At 42.6% G+C, this 18211-nt stretch overlaps 1 protein-coding gene across 3 annotated transcripts in view; it reads right to left on the bottom strand.

Moving 5' to 3' along the window:
- Window positions 1-18211, bottom strand: part of AGPAT4 (1-acylglycerol-3-phosphate O-acyltransferase 4) — a 126938-nt gene that overhangs the window by 89200 nt on the left and 19527 nt on the right. The gene's annotated exons all lie outside the window — the stretch shown is intronic.

The following is an 18211-nucleotide window of genomic DNA, read 5'->3' as shown; positions in this document are numbered from 1 at the left end:
ATGAGCTGATTTATTTTTATTCAGCATTTACATAGTGCTGACTTATGGCACAGGTTCAACCCTTTAAAATTAATAGTTTCTTTCATGGTCCTAACTCCCTCCGAGGTAGGACTAGTATCACAGAGGAGGAGCCCAAGGTCCTGAGAGGTCAAGCAACTAGGCCGGGATTCCACAGCTTCTACAGCTCTGAGGTGGCTGAGCTGGCTCGAGTCCTCGTGCTCAGCCACTGTGCCAGCTCCCCTCTCTGGGGCTCACAGCAGAAGCTGTTTCTGGGCCTTCCCTCCTGCTCCCATCTCTGCCTGAACACTCACCCTCCCCACTCCACATCTCATCCTCTAGATCCTGCTCCGATGACCTCTCTTCTGGCAAGCCTGGCCTGTGTGAGATCAAGGACCTGTACTCAGTGCCATGTAGTACCCTCTGCTGGTATTCGTTCAATCATTTGCCTTCCTCGACTACCCTGTCACTTCTCCCAAGTACACGATTACCTTGAAAATCATCATTTTCTCCCTGGCAATTGCACAGAGTTGGAGCTTGATTTAAAATATATATATTTATGGAACAATTCAATGAAAGTGGACAAGGGATGGGCTTTAGGATATAAGTAAATACGAATAAGCAACTATGAAGGCAAAAGAACCACCACCATCACACCCCTGGTGATGTGTGCACGCACACATGCACACACACACTTTCTAAAGTCAGAAAGAAACTCAAAAACATCCATAGCAACCAGACTCAAAGGCTGGTAGTCAGTCTTCAACCCCAAAATGGCATAATGATATGACTTAATGGTGGGGCAAATAAAGCCATGGAAGAAAAGTGTAAAGGCAGGAGGCTCAAATACTGTGATGGGAAAAATAAATTCAGCTGGGGCAGCCATGCACAGCAGACTGGTGCTCCTGGAGGCAGACTTTCACTGCAAGCTTCCTCTACCGGTGATAGCTGAGAAACCCAAGACTTCATTACAATCATTATTCATAACAGCAACGAATCTGTATAGTCATTTCATATCTATTATACCATTTTAGGCCTCTCATGAGTCTAATGAGATGAGTATTATTATTATCCCATTTTTCAGAATAAGAAACTGAGATGACTCACAGGCTGGGTGATTTGCTTACGGTCGTCACAGCTCATAACTAATCATAGCACTCAGTCTTATCTTAAGTTCTCTCTCACGCACCTACTTGGGTTGCTTTGGTCCTGGGGTGTGAGCTGGGGGTGTCCTGTTGGGCTTGTGCAGAGCAGCCCAGAGATGACCCCAAATGCAAAAAACAGTGCAGCCTTCGGTGAAGTTCAGAATCACAAGCTATGCTCAGAGCAGAGAATGCCACCTAGATTGATTTTGAGGATAGTCTTGGGCAGGAGAACAGACATGAGGTGTGTTTTCCAGAATGTTTACACTTGTTTAGACAATCTGGAAGGTACCCCATACTTCCGCATAGTTTCCATAAATTTCTGATGGGGGGAAATGAAAAGTAACCCTGAGCCTGCTTTCTCTGGAGTTAGCTGAGACACCCCACTCTCCCAGAAGCCCTGCTGTCTGGCACAAAGCCAGGACTCTGCAAAGACAGGTGCACCACATTCTGACCTTTCTCGGGCAGCATTTCCCACAGATGTCTCCATCTCCTTAGGACACACCCTGTTCCAACATACTCAGTCTCTCTCTAATTAAGCTGGCACCCCACTCTCCATGCACTTGACTTCTGGGAGCCACATAAAGAGGAGTGATGTACATTGGTTTACAGTTTGGCAGCAGTTATAGGATGATGTTGAATATTCATGCATTTTCTTCACTGTCCCTAGATTAGCCACTAAAAGCTTCCGTACAATCTGGCCAGAAGAAGGATGATTCTTCACTAGGATTCTGGGATCTAGTATTTGTGGAGTATTTGGCAAATCCTTTGCTATGCTGACTTAACACTAAGAAAAGGAAGTCAACTGACATTGGAAATGCAGAGGATGAAATGCTGCCTTCCTCACTTCCCAGTCAGTGGTAAGGCATTTCAAAAAAAAATGTAAGATTCTTTTTCCTTGTAAAAGACAAGGGACCACCATGCTCCTGAGTAAAACCCTCACTAGTATGCATGGAGCAGGGGTCTAATGCAATACTGGTGATGCATAAGGGGGTCTCAGGCAGGCGGGCTTTGGGGGGTTTGGTTCTGCCCACATGTCCTCAAATTCCCTTCCTAGACTGGTGCGGTGGCTGAATGTGGGTTTGGTTGTCTGGGTGTGAAGTCCTGCTGCAACAATTCGTGTCATGTATCTTCAGATAAATAACTCTTTGGAATCTCAGTTTCTTTATCTATAAAGAGGGATCAAAATTCCCAGAAGACTGCTGCTTTTCTTCTTTCTTTCTTTCTTTCTTTCTTTCTTTCTTTCTTTCTTTCTTTCTTTCTTTCTTTTTCTTTCTTTCTTTCTTCCTTCCTTCCTTCCTTCCTTCCTTCCTTCCTTCCTTCCTTCTTTCTTCTTTCTTTCTTTCTTTCTTTCTTTCTTTCTTTCTTTCTTTCTTTCCTTCTTTCTCTCTTTCAACTTAAACTGAATTCTCAAATGTCTGGGCAAGAGCAAAATACAAGACTAGCCAAGGAATTGCCTGAAGATCAAGGTTAGCATTGCCATGATTCTGTTAAGCAATTTTACTGACGTAGTCTTAGGACTGATTAGTAAAAGAGAGACCCGAGGCTAAATTTTTTACAGAGGTGTCTAGTGGGTGAATATGTAACATGTGTCTTAAGTTTATTCCAGATGGAAGTCTGGGGGACCACCCTACCCATAATGAATAAAGAAGAGCTTTTTCTTGAATGTGGTAATCAGCAAATTTAGTGCCATACTGAGAAGACATGGTATAAGGATCTTTCTAGTGATGAAAGCAGGGAAAGTGAAAATATATTAAAATACTTTGCCTGTTTTCCTTTCAGATTTGTGATTACCTAGAATGTTAGGGAGGGAACCTTGCCAGCAAACTCACTCTAGTAGTTTATGTGAAGCAAGGAAATGGCAAAGAATTTTCTTTCTCAGCTGATGAGAGCAAATTTATGTAGTTTGTAAATCAACAATTAACTGTGAAGCTGTTGCCCTGTCATATTTCTGTAACAAAAAAATTTTTTTAAGATTTTATTTATTTATGAGATACACAGAGAGAGAGAGAGGCAGAGACATAGGCAGAGAGAGAAGCAGGCTCCATGCAGGGAGCCCAATGTGGGACTCGATCCCGGGACTCCAGGATCATGCCCTGAGCAGAACGAAGGCACACGCTCAACTGCTGAGCCACCCAGGGGTCCCACAAAAAATATTTCTTTATCATCAAGAGCAACAGTGAAGGACCTAGGTGCCTGAAAACCAAAAACTTCTATTGCCCATTGTCTGCTCCAGTCACTTGCACAAAGAGGAGTAGTGGCCTGTGCCTCGGGAGTTCCCAAGTGGCCTTTAACTCCCCTGCCCTCCCTTCCCAGCACCACTCACCCACAGGCCCAGAAAGCTGACTCCAGGCACGTGAGGAGCAGAATTCAAGCCAAATCTGGCTGGGCATTCCCTCAGCATGTTTACACAGTGAAATCCAGCTGCAAGTGACCAATACAGGTCATGTTTGAGGAGAGAACAGAAGGAAGAAGTGACATGACTGGGGCTGAAACACGAGCTGGCTGAGGATGAGAACAGACGCAGGGGTCTTGGCAGATACCGAAGCCCAGACCAATCACAATCCACTGAACGAGACTGACATATAAGGAAGAATTGCATGTACGAAGATGATGTAAAGAGAAAGCATAGAGCACAGGAAAAATGCCAGAAAACCCAATCTGTACACATCATTTGAATTTTTCAGAAGGTCGAGTCTGACCCATGAGCTCAATATACATCACCTGAAAATTACTGAACCAGCATTTTAAATATAGACGAAAAGCTCCTGTCACCAGGAATTGTAATAGGTTCAAGGAGAATAGGCTACTCCAAATTACCTTTATTTCCCAGCTACTAATGTTTAGTAGATTTTGAATTTAGCTCATCATTTGACAAAGTCTCTGGCAGTCCTTGAGGACACATTATCGCCTGTGAGTCTGTTAAATTGGTTCACAGCTATTTGAAAAGCTATTTGAAAAGCTGTCATTAATATTGGAAGGGGCTTCTTATTCAATGGGAAGAGTCTCCCTATGTACCACCAGAACCTAAAAGGTTGTCCATACAAGGATGGGAGAGACCTAGGGGTTACACACATAGAGGATGCCGAATGACCATGAACCAGCTGGATAACAGAGCCATTAAACCAGCTCGTACAGGCCTTTGAAGAATATTAGAACACACTGAGTGAAAAATGCTAGCAAAGAAGCAGGATTCCGATGTGTAAAATAATAATGTGCATATTTATATCACTCACATCTCCATCTATTTCTAGATTCATGGCCATCTATTAATAGTGGCTAATTTTTGGTGGATGAAATATGGTGGTTTCTTTTTTCTCCCCTGTTCTATTATTCTTTTTCTATAATGAGAATGAGATCGCCCCCTTCCCGGGGAAGAGGAGTGGATGCACGGTTCCCGGTGGGCCGTGCGGTTGGGTGTGGTCCCACGATGGAGGTGAGAAACCTGCAGGTGGCTGCTGGAGAACACGGATGTTGCTTGCAGACTTGATGAGAAAGGACCGGAGGGCTGGCACCCCCTGTCAGGTGAGCACAAAGGGGATAATCCAGCCTCTGAGCAAGGGACTAGAGAAATTCTGCAACGTGGAGGCCCCGGAGGCCGCCTTGCAGGCAAGCACCGGGGCTTGGGAGGGGTGATACAGCACTGGGGTTAGAGACCAGGAAAGCTTAAGGGGACCTCTCGAGTCAGGCCCCTCTGGCTCCACACTCAGCCACTTGACAGCTATGGAAGTCACTTCCTTGTCCGTGAAACCGGAGCAGCGCCTTCAACATGAGGTTGCTGTGCGGATCAAGTATGAAAAAGCATTTGAAACACTCAGCAGAATGCCCAGAGCGCGGGGAGCACCCAGATAATGGCAGCACCCAGATAATGGGAGCACGTTTGTATCCTTGCAGGAAAATCAAGAGGCAAAGGGAAGCAGCTCAGCTCTCTGACTTTGGCATTTCTGGGGAAGCAGTGAGCCAGAAACCCACTCGGTTTGCCTTCTCGCTCCCCATCTAGAGCCTGACATTTCCTTTCATTTACCTTCAAGCCTGTTAAGACTTTGCCTCCCTCATTTGTTTTCGTTCTAACCTCCCCTTTTCCACGAGTGACTCAGAAAGGGGAAACGATGCGGCCACAGAAGCTCATGTATTTTTTGCCTTCTAACCTGTGGAATAATCGTTCCCAGCGTGGGGATGAAGGGGTGGACCCCCGAGGAAGAGAGGGTACCAGGCAGCAGAGGGCCACCCCCACGCAGCGTCTCTGGCCTGGGAGCCAGCGGACCCCAGGAGCAGCCGTGCACACAGCAGCCCGGCCCGGCTCCCGGGAGTCCTGAAGCGGGCTCTGTGTGGTCAAGCAGATGGCACCATATGCTGCCCAGCCTCCGTCAGTGGAAACATAAGCAAATAAAGAAAGCTCGGAATGTCCCCACGAGAGAATTCAAACGGCCTCCTCCTCTAAATAGACCCGGAGAGCTTCCACGTACAGCATTCAATTAGGCTAACAAACAGGAGAACCTTCGTTAATTAAGACTTACATATTCGCCCTTAGTCAATATTCTGGAACTATTAAACAAGCAGGAACTCCAGTCACCCTCAGGAAAAGAGAAATGGGATTAGCTCCTTTGCTAGATTCTTTCTTCTTTCTTTCTTTCTTTCTTTCTTTCTTTCTTTCTTTTCTTTTTTTAAAGATTTATAATTTGTTTATTCATGAGAGACACAGAGAGAGAGGCAGAGGGGGAAGCAGGCTCCCTGGGGGAGGGGGGAACGCAATGCGGGATTCGATCCCAGGACCCCAGGATCACGACCTGAGCCGAAGGCAGACGCTCAACCACTGAGCCACCCAGGTACCCCGCTAGCTTGTTTCTAAAGGTTGGCTTGTTTGTTTGTTACGTTTACCTTTACAGCACTGAACCAGGTCAGGGTTTTAGAAGAAGCAAAACTTTCTCCCAAAGAAATCAGTCCAAGTGGGAACTGCTAAAAAAATACCCAGGACCAACTTAGTATCATCATCGAAATCAAAACAACCCCTTATTTGGGCTCTTTTATTTTTATTATTTATTTATTTATTTATTTATTTATTTATTTATTTATTTATTTTTTATTTATTTTTAAAGATTCCATTCATCCATTCATGAGAGATACAGAGAGAGAGAGGCAGAGAGAGAAGCAGGCTCCATGCAGGGAGCCCGATTTGGGACTCAATCCCAAGACTTCAGGATTATGCTGTGGGCCAAAGGCAGGTGTGCAGGCGCTAAACTGCTGAGCCACCCAGGGATCCCCTATTTGGGCTCTTTTAACTCCAAACACTAGAAGAGGTCACAACACAGAAAGGAGAGAAAAGAAATTGAAATACGAAGCAAACAAACAAAATTCGATTTTTTTTTTTTTACCTTCCAAACTAAAATAATAAGACTCCATTATCAAAGAGATGAGGTCACGTGGGACTCCCAGCCTCAGTGTGAGAACAACCACTCAGGCTTTTTTGACTGACTTAAACATCTTCACACCACTCAATCTCGGAACCCAGCTTCTGAGAAAACTCTCTTAAGGACAAAATTAACTTTTAGAAAATTCTCTCTGCATGAAGATACTCAGCAAGCATTATTTCTAAGCACCTAAAATTAGAAACTGCTTACATTTCTAACATGAGGAAACAATGAAGTGAATTATGGGAAACCCACACGATTGAATAAGTATCACTCTAATAGGTTTGTAGTAAAATGAAGATATTTTCAAAACGATATTTATGAGCTAAAGGGCCCCAAATCACACATATCTCTCTCTCTATATATATATACACACACATATATAAATAATAATCACAACTTTAAAATCAAGTATAGAAAAAGTACTGGAAGCAAAGAAAGCCTTATGAAAACACTAGTAACAGTTGTCTTTGTCTATACATACACACACACACACACACACACACACACACAGTGCCCCACACACCTAGACAAGTCAGCCAACCTGGAGTCTGGGCTTGGCCTGACTTCTGCTATAGCATCTTCTTCCTTAGGAAGAAACAGGAGGTGAGCTCTAAGATCCCCTACAAATCAATAAGTCTCTGATTCCAATACAGAAAACCGATGCCCTCACACACCAGTTTCCTGTTAATGCAGCGGGGGTCTCCTCGGGAGTGATTAAGGGGATCCAGCTCCTTCTCTCACCCTTAGCTCTCATGTACAGAGGGGGCTCTCAAAGGGGCACGGGTAACCAGGTGAAAAGGAAAGGCAAACTCTAGGGATTGATTGGCAGAGAATAGTACGGACAAAGCGAACGTGGGGCTAGCTGGTGAAACTTTTTAAAAAAGATTTTATTTATTTATTCAGGAGACACACACAGAGAGAGGCAGAGACATAGGCAGAGGGAGAAGCAGGTGCTCCACAGGGAGCCCGATGTGGGACTCGATCCCAGGCCCCCGGGATCACGACTTGAGCCAAAGGCAGACCCTCAACCACTGAGCCATCCAGGCGGCCTGGCTGGTGAATTTTGCCTCTGGACCAGTATTCTCAGTCAGCAGGGCAGAGAATGCCCTAGGGCCAGTGGTGGCCCCAGAGGAAAGGGGCAGGGATGCAGTCTCAGGGGAAATGAGCGAGGTGTGCTCTACTCTTAGAACATTCGGATTCTGGCTTCTTCATTGGATTGAATGAATTTAGCAGAAATCTCCAAGAGGGCAGCAGCTAACTCATGGAAGCCTGAGGCAGCCACTTAGCACGTTAGTCCTGACAAACGAGGATAAATTTAGTTTTTGGATTCCTGTGAGTTAGACTGGCCCAAGGCCCAAAAACAAAACAGGAAAGAAAGTGTTCTAGACCGAATTTAACGGTCTCTGGGACCATCTCTAACTAAAATAGTCCTCAATTAAAAAATCATCCTCACATAATGGCTTGGCAGAGGCCTCTTAAAATTAGCTTATGTTAAAATTTGATGGACCAGTCTTCTGTCCAATATCCCTGTACCGTACATGATGTCCATTAAAACGAACCAAGCTCCGAAGAAGTCATAAATCATACTCAACACTTTCATTACGCCCTCTGATAAATAACCCTGAGCCTCTCCCTCCAAAGTCTAATTTTAGGATGATAAAAACCTAAGTCTATAGAAAATCGAGGCTTCTAAGTTTATATTTAATAGTTGGTTCCGAGTAGCTTATATGAGAAAAAGACATTCTGAAGAGCTTTTCTGTCTAACCCAAGGAAACTAAGACTCAGAGGTAAGCACCGATGGATAACCTAGGTGACTTTTTCGGTCATGGGGAAAGAACAAAGATGGAAGGAAATTAAGGCCTTTTGTAGCTGTAACGTGTACAAGACTGAAACATCCAGAGTTACACAGATTTTCTGAGTAGTAACTGGTGCAACAGGATCAGCACATGAATGTTTCACACACCAACGTTCACTGTCACAAAAGCCCACCATGGAAGGTACTGTTACCCCCATTGTACAGATGAGGAAACGGGTTAGTTAGACTAAGTAGCACGCAAAGGTCAAAGAGTGAATAAATGTCTAAAACCCAAGCTCATGCCCTGACTGCTGTTATGCTGCTTTTGATACAGGAAGCCCAACGTGGCTAGATTTCACATGAACTTGGGCCTTCAGAGCACCAGTCCATACTCCAGTTCACGGTCCCATTTCTGACATTGGGGTGATCATGAGTTTTGGGCTACCGCCCTGCCAGTTGGTCCCACACAGCGCTCTCACACAACGCCTGCCATTTCTAAGCCCCAATCCAGCTCCCCACAGTCACAGGACACGGTGGGGGGCTGACCTCACAGCGTTTGTAGACTTGTGTGAACTATTTTGTTGGGTCCTCGGTGGAAAATGTGTTGTTCAATTATGTTCAATCTCTGGAAGTTTCCCCAAAAACCCAATATCATGAAACCAAAAACTGAAATGAAATGAGGAGAACTAATCTTCCAAATGGGAAAGTACTGACATTCCTGCTTTAACTAAGAATATTCCAATTAATAATGAAAGCTTTTCAAACATAGAAAGAAAGCAGGACAGATATTTGAATGGAAGATTGTTGGCTCTTCAACTATTGCCACTGTAGGGTGGTGGCCACCAGCCAGCGGTACACCTTTGATGGTAGAAGTGTGTGGAGATGCGTCGAAGCCGGGGAATATTCGGGGCAGTTATCCCCTCGGGTGTCTCCAAGTGGGGAAATGGCCTGGGACCAGCTCTGGGCCTACAGAAGCAGGCGTGAGGCAGATGCAGCACCAGCTGGCACCAAAAACAAAAAAAGAGAGCTTTATTCAGTATACGAACCACCTCCTACTCTAGTCCTACCGTCACCAAGGCAACGTGGTCAGGCCTGCGGTCTTACGGTGCCCACTTCTCTCCTTCCCACACGGGCCGTGACAAGCCGCCTGGCCAAACCAGCCAAGGAGAAGCTCTGCGGGAGGACACTGGGTTTAAATCCCCATTTACTGACTGTGTGACCTTGGGCTCCTCATCTCGGCCTCAGTTTCTGTGTCTGTGTAATGGAGGCAATGATCCCTTCCTTCCAGGAACGGTGTGACGTTTACATGCATGAATGCATGGAAAGCAAATGTCCGGCTCAGGCTTGCATGGAGGAGCTCCTTGGGACAAGCCAGCTGGCGCTCCCAGGCTGCCTGGAGTGTCTCCTTCTCCTTCGGCTGCTTTGCCTACAACCCCAAACCATCTACCATCTTTTCTTACTAAAACCTCCAGTGTGGTTCTCACAATCAGTTTCTTCTGTTTGTGTTAAGCAACCTCTACACCCAACGTGGGGCTCGAACTTACATATCCTGAGATCAAGAGTTGCATGCTCTAGGACTGAGCCATCCAGGCTCCCCTCTTTTGTTTGTTTTAAGAAGATTCCTTGTCTGGACATTTTTCTGACATCCACATGCTCCAGAATGACCCTGAGATGAAGTGATTTGTAAAACCCCTGAAGTCCACTCATGAGTTTTAATTGATTGTGTCCCCCTTCCTATCCTAAGGTAAGATTGTTCAAACTCATTGGTTCTGAGGCTCTCTTCAGTTAGTAATCTATATAAACTGCATGGATGAAATAAGTTGAACATACAATATGGGTTTTGCTTTTTACATTGCTAAAGAGATATAAAAAGTGGTATTGACAAGATCAAGTCTATGATCATCTTGGTGCCCTCTGAACACACCAGTATATCCTTGGAGCCTTGCGATGAGAAACTGAGGACACAACTCAGGTATATGGAATATGTTAAGAATAAACAGATAAAAAGTGTGTCTGCATCCACCAGGAAGCAGTTTGCAGGGGGCTGACTTCTGAGCAGAGTGAGGTTGGGACCCATTCTGCTGTGAAGAGACATTGTGCTTAGGTCACTAGCAAATCATGGTCCCTAAGTTTTTTTCATAAAATCTGTTCTTTAGGGATGCCTGGGTGGCTCAGCAGTTTAGAGCCTGCCTTCGGCCCAGGGTGTGATCCTGGAGTCCGGGATCGAGTTGTACCTCGGGCTCCCTGCATGGAGCCTGCTTCTCCCTCTGCCTGTGTCTCTGTCTGCCTCTCTCTCTCTCTGTGTGTGTGTGTGTGTGTGTGTGTCTCTCAGGAATAAATAAATAAATAAAATCTTTTTTTGAAAAATCTGGTCTTTAATATTTCAAAATATATCAAAAATAATTAATAATGAAAATCCTTTAAAATTAAGACTTAGGCAAAATTTAAAACTTCATTGGAAATTTCCTTAAGTGTATTTTATAATTTTCTTTAAAAGATTTTATTTACGGAGCACATGGGTAGTTCAGTGATTGAGTAGACGTCTGCCTTTGGCTCAGGTCATGGTCCCGGGGTCCTGGGATCGAGTCCCATATCGGGCACCCCACAAGGAGCCTGCTTCTCCCTCTTGCCTATGTCTCTGGCTTTCTCTCTGTGCCTCTCATGAATAAATAAAATCTTTAAAAAAAAAGGTTTTTAAAAAAATTTATTCAAGAGATAGAGTGAAAGAAAGTACAAGCAGGAGGAGCAGCAGGCAGAGAGAGGGAGAAGCAGGTTTCCCACTGAGCAGGGAGCCTGATACCGGGCTCCAGTTTGGCCCCAGTTTGGCCAAACAATCCCACATGGCCTGGGAATGGCCAGACCAGGAAACCATGGGGATGAGTCGTGAACCACCAGAGATAGCTAAACACGTTCTGTGGTATTGAATTTCCAGTAAAGGTGATGAGATCGTATAACTCTCTTCACTCATTCTGGCCTAGCCCACCTAGTCTGTCTGGGTCAACAATTCCATTAAGAGTGCTGACCCTTCGCCATTATGATAGGACAACACTATCTGTGGCCCTGTGAATGGGGCCTGTAGCCAACAAAAGTCACCAGCCTCAGACAAATGGCCAAACTGCCAGTCCTGGGGAAGCTCCAAGCATTAGATATGAAGTGATAAAGCCAAGAAGATGTGAAGTGACAGTAGCCAAAGCTTGAAGGTTATGTAACAAACCACATGGCCATTGGATGCTCTTCTACACAACAGCTAACCTGGTGCAAATACACACTAGGGGGTGCTATATTATAGATTGGGAACTTACCCTGCATTGTCTTGTAGCAACTGGATTGGAGACCTCATGATTCTACCAGTAGTCAAAGACATATGTACAGACAGGGAAGCACCAGCATTGACTCGGGTCTGGGTTTGACTCTTGACCATCCATGTGTCTGCATCAGTGTGGCCACTTGGCCTCCAGGGATGTCAGCTTCCTCTTCTGTCAATTGTCTCTGACAGACTCACTGACCACATAGAAGGGTGGTGGGAGAGTTCAGTGAGGTAAGGGATACACCGGGGCTCTTTCAAGCCCAATTTTATGGCTCAGAAAATGGGAAATGGTGCTGCTTCCCCACATGCCGTCAACCACGGTACTTCTGATTCATAGAAACTTCTATGGCATAAATACTCAGGTTTCTCCCCAGGGAGCAGAGCTCCAAGGAAGCACTCTGCTGGCTCTGTCCTTATCAGTGGGGCTCGTTGTGTGGGTTGGGAGATGGCTCAGTGAGGGTCCACTCAGGGGAACTAATTTTGGGTGAAATAAGCCAGTGGCCTTCCTTTCTGTGTCTGAGGCACCAGGATGTGGGCTCTTTCCTCTGGTGGATCCCTCTCTGTCCTCCTCACTGTTCCTTAAGCGCCCTTGATTCTTGAGTTCTTGGAGGCTCTCCTGTTGCCAACTCTTCTTTTTCTGGTAAGGAGTATGTGGAAGGTGGGAGATCAATAAAGCTAGATTTTAAATCTTTCATTTCTTTGATTTTCATAAAGGGATGCCAATGAACCCAGGCAATTTCCCTGACTTGATTCATGCATAATGGACCCGAAGAGAGACTTATTAGAAAAGAAATGCACTCAAATGCTTTCCTGACATGAATCATTTATTGAAGACAGAATTGGTGGCTGTGAGGGCCCAAAATAAGTTGACTTACAGTATCCTTGTTTCTAGATAGGTCTGAAATATGACCACAGAATATTGAAACACCCAGACAGGAACAATGCTTTCGGGGTCATTACAGACTGGCTATTCCTCGAAAAGTTTCATTAATAACAGCAGTGATAAACCATGAAGCAGGGCCTCCTCTCTCCCCCTTTCTTTTTCTCCTCTTGTCACAAAGCTCAGTAACGGGATCCTTGGTGAAAGCAGTGATGTTCTTTTCAACATCTGTTAAATAGAATCCAGGACAGGTATTCTTGGATCCATGCAAACATTCATTAATCCATCGATAGCTTTATTCATTCATTAGGTTGTCTGTAAAGCTAACTAACTCATTCATCCATTCAGTTAAAAATTCACTGATTCATATGTATCGTTATAACCTTATGCCCTTGCATTAGACTTCAGGGTAAGCACAGGGGATTCTTACCAGGCCCCTCTCTGTGTTTTATGTGGGTCGGTACTATGCTCAGTAAACTCCAGCATTTATTGAGTAATATTTCCAGGCCTAGAATGAACCCCTCCCCCATCCACTTCTTACAGAATAAACAGATGCTCAATAAATGTTGATTCAATCTGAACCTGTAGATGACCTAATATAATTTGATCTTCATACCAATAACTCTGAATCATCAAAAGTGAAGTGCAAAAGCAATAGCATGAACTGACAAAGCCCCAAGTTTCTTTCCCATTACAATAAGCAGAGGGCAGATGACCCAACAATTTATTCTCCTTGCAAAAGCCATGCAGATAAGCCTCCATGATTGCTCCCTAAGCCACCGCGTTGTGGAACAAGCATAGAATCCTCTTCTACAAATGCTAAAATTGCACGAGGCAATATATCAAACTGACATGAAAATAACTAAAATGAAAGCAAATTACCTATTTAAATCCCAGCAGGGGAGCTCAGATATTGGTTGGGGACCAGAGTGGACTGGTTTTTTTGGTTTGTTTGTTTGTTTTTAAACAAAGATTCTTCTATTAAAATACAAATCTAAAAAATAAAAATACAAAAATAAAATAAAATACAAATTTGATAAAAGTAAAGGAAATTGGGCAGCCCCCATGGCGCAGCGGTTTAGCACCGCCTGCAGCCTGGGGTGTGATCCTGGAGACCAGGGATCGAGACCCACGTCAGGCTCCCTGCATGGAGCTTGCTTCTCCCTCTGCCTGTGTCTCTGCCTCTCTCTCTCTGTCTCTCTCTCTCTGTGTGTGTCTCTATGAATAAATAAATAAAATCTTTAAAAAAAAAAAGTAAATTATATACTCTCTATGTAAGTCACTTAGCCATAGTCATGGAATTTTTTTTTAATTTTTTTTAAAAATTTATTTATGATAGTCACACAGAGAGAGAGAAAGAGGCAGAGACACAGGCAGAGGGAGAAGCAGGCTCCATGCACCAGGAGCCCGACATGGGATTCGATCCCGGGTCTCCAGGATCGCGCCCTGGGTCAAAGGCAGGCACCAAACCGCTGCGCCACCCAGGGATCCCAATCATGGGATATTTTTAAAGATAATTTCCCCCCATTTTAATAATAATTCACATTCATTATGTAAAATTTGCAAAGTTCTAAAATGTAGACATTTTAACATCCATAACTGTCATTGGCATTTTGGTTTATTCTTTTAGTCTTTGGTGAATTCAGACCTTTTTTTTTTTCTTTGCTAGGTACAACCATTGCAAAAGTCTTTTTTTTTAATTTTTTTTTTTTTCATTTTTTTTAAGTCTTTTTGTTTTTAAATATCGTTGAGCTCTTAGGTTAAATCAATTTTATATGCCCTTTCCTTAAGCTTTAGTGAGAGCATTTTCAATGTCACAAGATAACTCTTCTAGTACTTATACTGGGCATGTCATAATTATTATCTAGTTGCCTCATTGTCGTAAGCCTAGACATCTTTTTGCCTTTTTAATAATAAATAAAGCAATGATTAAAATTTGGGGAGTAACTTTTCTTCTGAATTTTTAGTTATTTCCTTAGAATGAATGGGATTTCTGGGTTAAAGGAGCAAATGGTTTAGGGTTTCTGGAAATATCGCCAAATCTGTTTTCAAAAGATTTGTAGTTATTTAAATTCTTCCCAGCAAAATACAAAAATAACCCATTTCATCACCTGTCTATCAACAGTAAGAATTCTCACTTAAGAATAACAAAAACTCACTCTTCATACATTAAGTCTCTTGTTGTTTTAATTTCCATTTTTCAGGGTGGCAACTAAAGTTGGATATTTTTTAACATTCATTAAACTATTGCTTTTTTCTTCATGACTTGCCTTTTAATTTATTGCCCATTTATCTCTTGCCTATTGATTTTCAAGAGCTCTTCATATATTAAATAGAATAACATCTTTCCTATTCCATTTACAGTGAACAATTTTTCCAATTTGTTTGCTCTTATTTTTAGCTCGTTGGAGCTTTAAATCATTTTGAAGTAGTAACTATGATTTCTTTCATAAAGTTTGAGGTAGAAAGCTAGTCCTTCTACTCTTACTTCTCATCCTGCAGAAAACATATGTCACTGTTTTTCCATAACTAATTTTTATTCTTAACTATTTGATCTGAAATTTATTTTTTGTCTATGATAATCTGTGAAGATCTAAGTGGATTTATTTCCAAATATTTAACCAGTTGTATCCAAGACATTTATAGAAAGATCTTTCCTATTCTATTAGTTCATAATACTACAATTCCATCCCTTAAATACCAATAGAGAAGAAATGAACTACAGAGGATCAACACTCCAACTACTCATTTTATCGATGAGACATTGGCCAGCTAGAGAGTCAGATGACTGGCCCCATCACTCACGAGGGTAGGGACAAAGCTCTGAGCACTCTTTCTTCCTTTTGCCTGTTCTCCTGGCACTCCCAAAGGATGCTGTTTCCTCCCTTAGAGGCAGCAAATCTTACTGTGTATTACAGACCAATCTTTACCAATCACGAGTTAAGAGTCCATAGGAAACCAGGAGGCTAGACCTTGGAGCTACATCCATGCCAACAGAATCTCAGTTGGGAATGAGGGAAACCAAGGTGGATACAGAAGCCACTGTCTGGGCCTTACTTTTCCCATTCAAAAAGATCCAAGAAGTACTCCCAATACTTGTAAGGGTCCTACTAGCTCTGACATGGTACTTATCTATCTATAGGATGGTTTCTGCAGAAGAAAAAAAAAAAAGCAGAAATGAAGAGTTCAAATTGTAAAAGGACACATTATCAGGACACCTGGGTGGCTGAGGGGTGAGCGCCTGCCTGCGGTTCAGGGCATGATCCTGGGGTTCTGGGATAGAGTCCCGCATTGGGCTCCCTGCAGGGAGCCTGCTTCTCCCTCTGCCTATATCTCTGCCTCTGTCTGTGTCTCTCATGAATAAATAAATAAAATCTTAAAAAAATAAAAAGGACACATTATCAATTAGAGATTAGAGAATGGAAACCCTAGCACAGCAGGGAGCTTTAGTGTCTTAACTGGTGGATCTCAAGAATCCAGAACAGGGATGCATCCAAGAGTAAAGTGAACAGCAAGGCCTCACAAGGCCTCTGGGCCACTTTCTGCTGAAGGACCAACAGCCTTGGACACAGGAAACTCCAAAGGGAGTCCAAGGACAGAGGGAAACTGCAGGGCATTCTGGGAGTTATGGGCAGGAGCCAGTGATTGAGTTGAGGCCACCAGGTTGGGAGGATTTGCTTTCCAAACCAGACACTTCTTTGTTATTTTTGGGAATAATAAAGTTCCACATTGTGAATGTCCAAATTTGAGTTATTCCTTAAGAAACTCAATGGATTCTGGGACGCCTGGGTGGCTCAGCTATTGAGCGTCTGCCTCTGACTCAGGGCGTAATCTCAGAGTCCCAGGATCCACTCCCACATCAGGCTCCATGCATGGAGCCTGCTTCTTCCTCTGCCTGTGTCTCTGCCTCTCTCTCTGTGTGTCTCTCATGACTAAACAAATAAAATCTTAAAAAAAAAAAAAAAAAAGAAAAAGAAACTCAATGGATTCTTTGTGCCCTGATTAAACCAGACTTTAATTTTCCCTCTGCTTTTTGGTTAAGAGCTCCTTCAGTGTCAGAAACCAAATATATCATAAGTGAATTAGAAATAATTTTGAATTACAAATGAATAAATAAAAAATAAATAAATGATAACAAATGACAAATAAATACAAATAGAAAATAAAATAAATATAAGATATTAAAAGGAAGCATCAGCAGTTTTGTTTCTTCTAAAAATTCTTTGAGGAAATAATTAAATTGTAACAAAAAGACTTAGGAGGGCCAAGAAAAATGACAATGACAATAAGAAAGTATATTTAGTGACAAAAAGATGTTAACAAGATGCATAATCAACAAAATCATTTAAGGCAGGCGCCAAGTTGTATAAAACAAAAAAAGTGTATCTCATGCTTAGGAAATAGTCTGGGGATGCCTGGGTGGCTCAACGATTGAGTGCCTGCCTTCAGCCCAGGGCATGATCCTGGGGTCCTGGGATCAAGTCCCACATTGGGATCCTTGCATGGAGCCTGTTTCTCCCTCTGCCTATGGCTCTGCCTCTCTCTCTCTCTCTGTGTCTCTCATGAATAAATAAATAAAACCTTAAAAAAAAGGAAATAGTCTGGAGGATAAGCTATCAAACTTTTTTTAAATGTCTGAAATACTTCAAATACACAAAAGATACAAAATGCTTTACCTCATTGATATTTAGTCCTGTCTGCTTCATGTTTTTTAAAAGAAATAACCTATTAGAGATAATTGGAGACACTTCCCCAATCTGAGGATGAAATTCATGTGTTTTCTTCTATGTGTCTACTCTTCTACTGTATGTATATATATTCACAGACCATATATAATGTTTTAGTTGTAAAGATGTACATAAATAATATTTGGATCCTTTTATGATTTTCTTTCTACCTTCACTATTTTTTGAAATTTTGTGCATCCAGTCTAGTTGATTTAAGTGTAGAAAAGTATTCTTTGGTATGACTACACCAAAAATTAATGTATTATCATATTAATGGGCATTTAGGGTATTTCCAGTTTTTTCCTCTATTAGAGACAATGCATTAATGACCAATGGAATTGGAACTACTACAGTAGTTTGATAGCACACCTCCAGCTTTCCCAGATATTAACAAAGTGCTTTTCAAAATGGTTGGACAATTAACACTCCAGAAGGATGTTCCGAGTTAGAGATAATGGAAAATAGTCATTTTCTTCTTTATGCTGGTAAATACTACTGGTAGAAGAGTGATGGGGTAATACACTACCCAAGTGGGGCATATTAAAATACATTGGGTAATGTATTTTAGTTTAAAAAAAAAAGAGCTCACACTTTTGCACCACACTTTTCAGATTACTTAAGTATGTCATACATTACTTGGTTCTGACAATGCTGTCTCATTTATCAGTTACCTATTTTATAGTTAATGACATGGAGGCTCAGGGAAGTTCTATGACTTGCTTCGTTAGGGTCTTCAGTTTCCTTTTCTATCATTCCCAAAAAATCACTCCCCAAGAGCATTGGGGGTGAAAAATAAGACAATTGGTTTGAAATTCTATAAAATATTATAAGGCGATTTATAAATGTGTAAATTTCATTGGTTATCTTTTCTCATGGTTATGTCACTCCTCTGCACAGAGTAAGAAATAACTAAATATCAAGGAATATGGGGGAAAATATATTCTTAACAAAA

The sequence above is a fragment of the Vulpes vulpes genome, chromosome 1, assembly GCF_048418805.1.
Source record: "Vulpes vulpes isolate BD-2025 chromosome 1, VulVul3, whole genome shotgun sequence".
Lineage (NCBI taxonomy): Eukaryota > Metazoa > Chordata > Mammalia > Carnivora > Canidae > Vulpes > Vulpes vulpes.
Note: the sequence above shows the minus strand (reverse complement) of the source record. Positions and strands in the feature narration are given on the sequence as shown.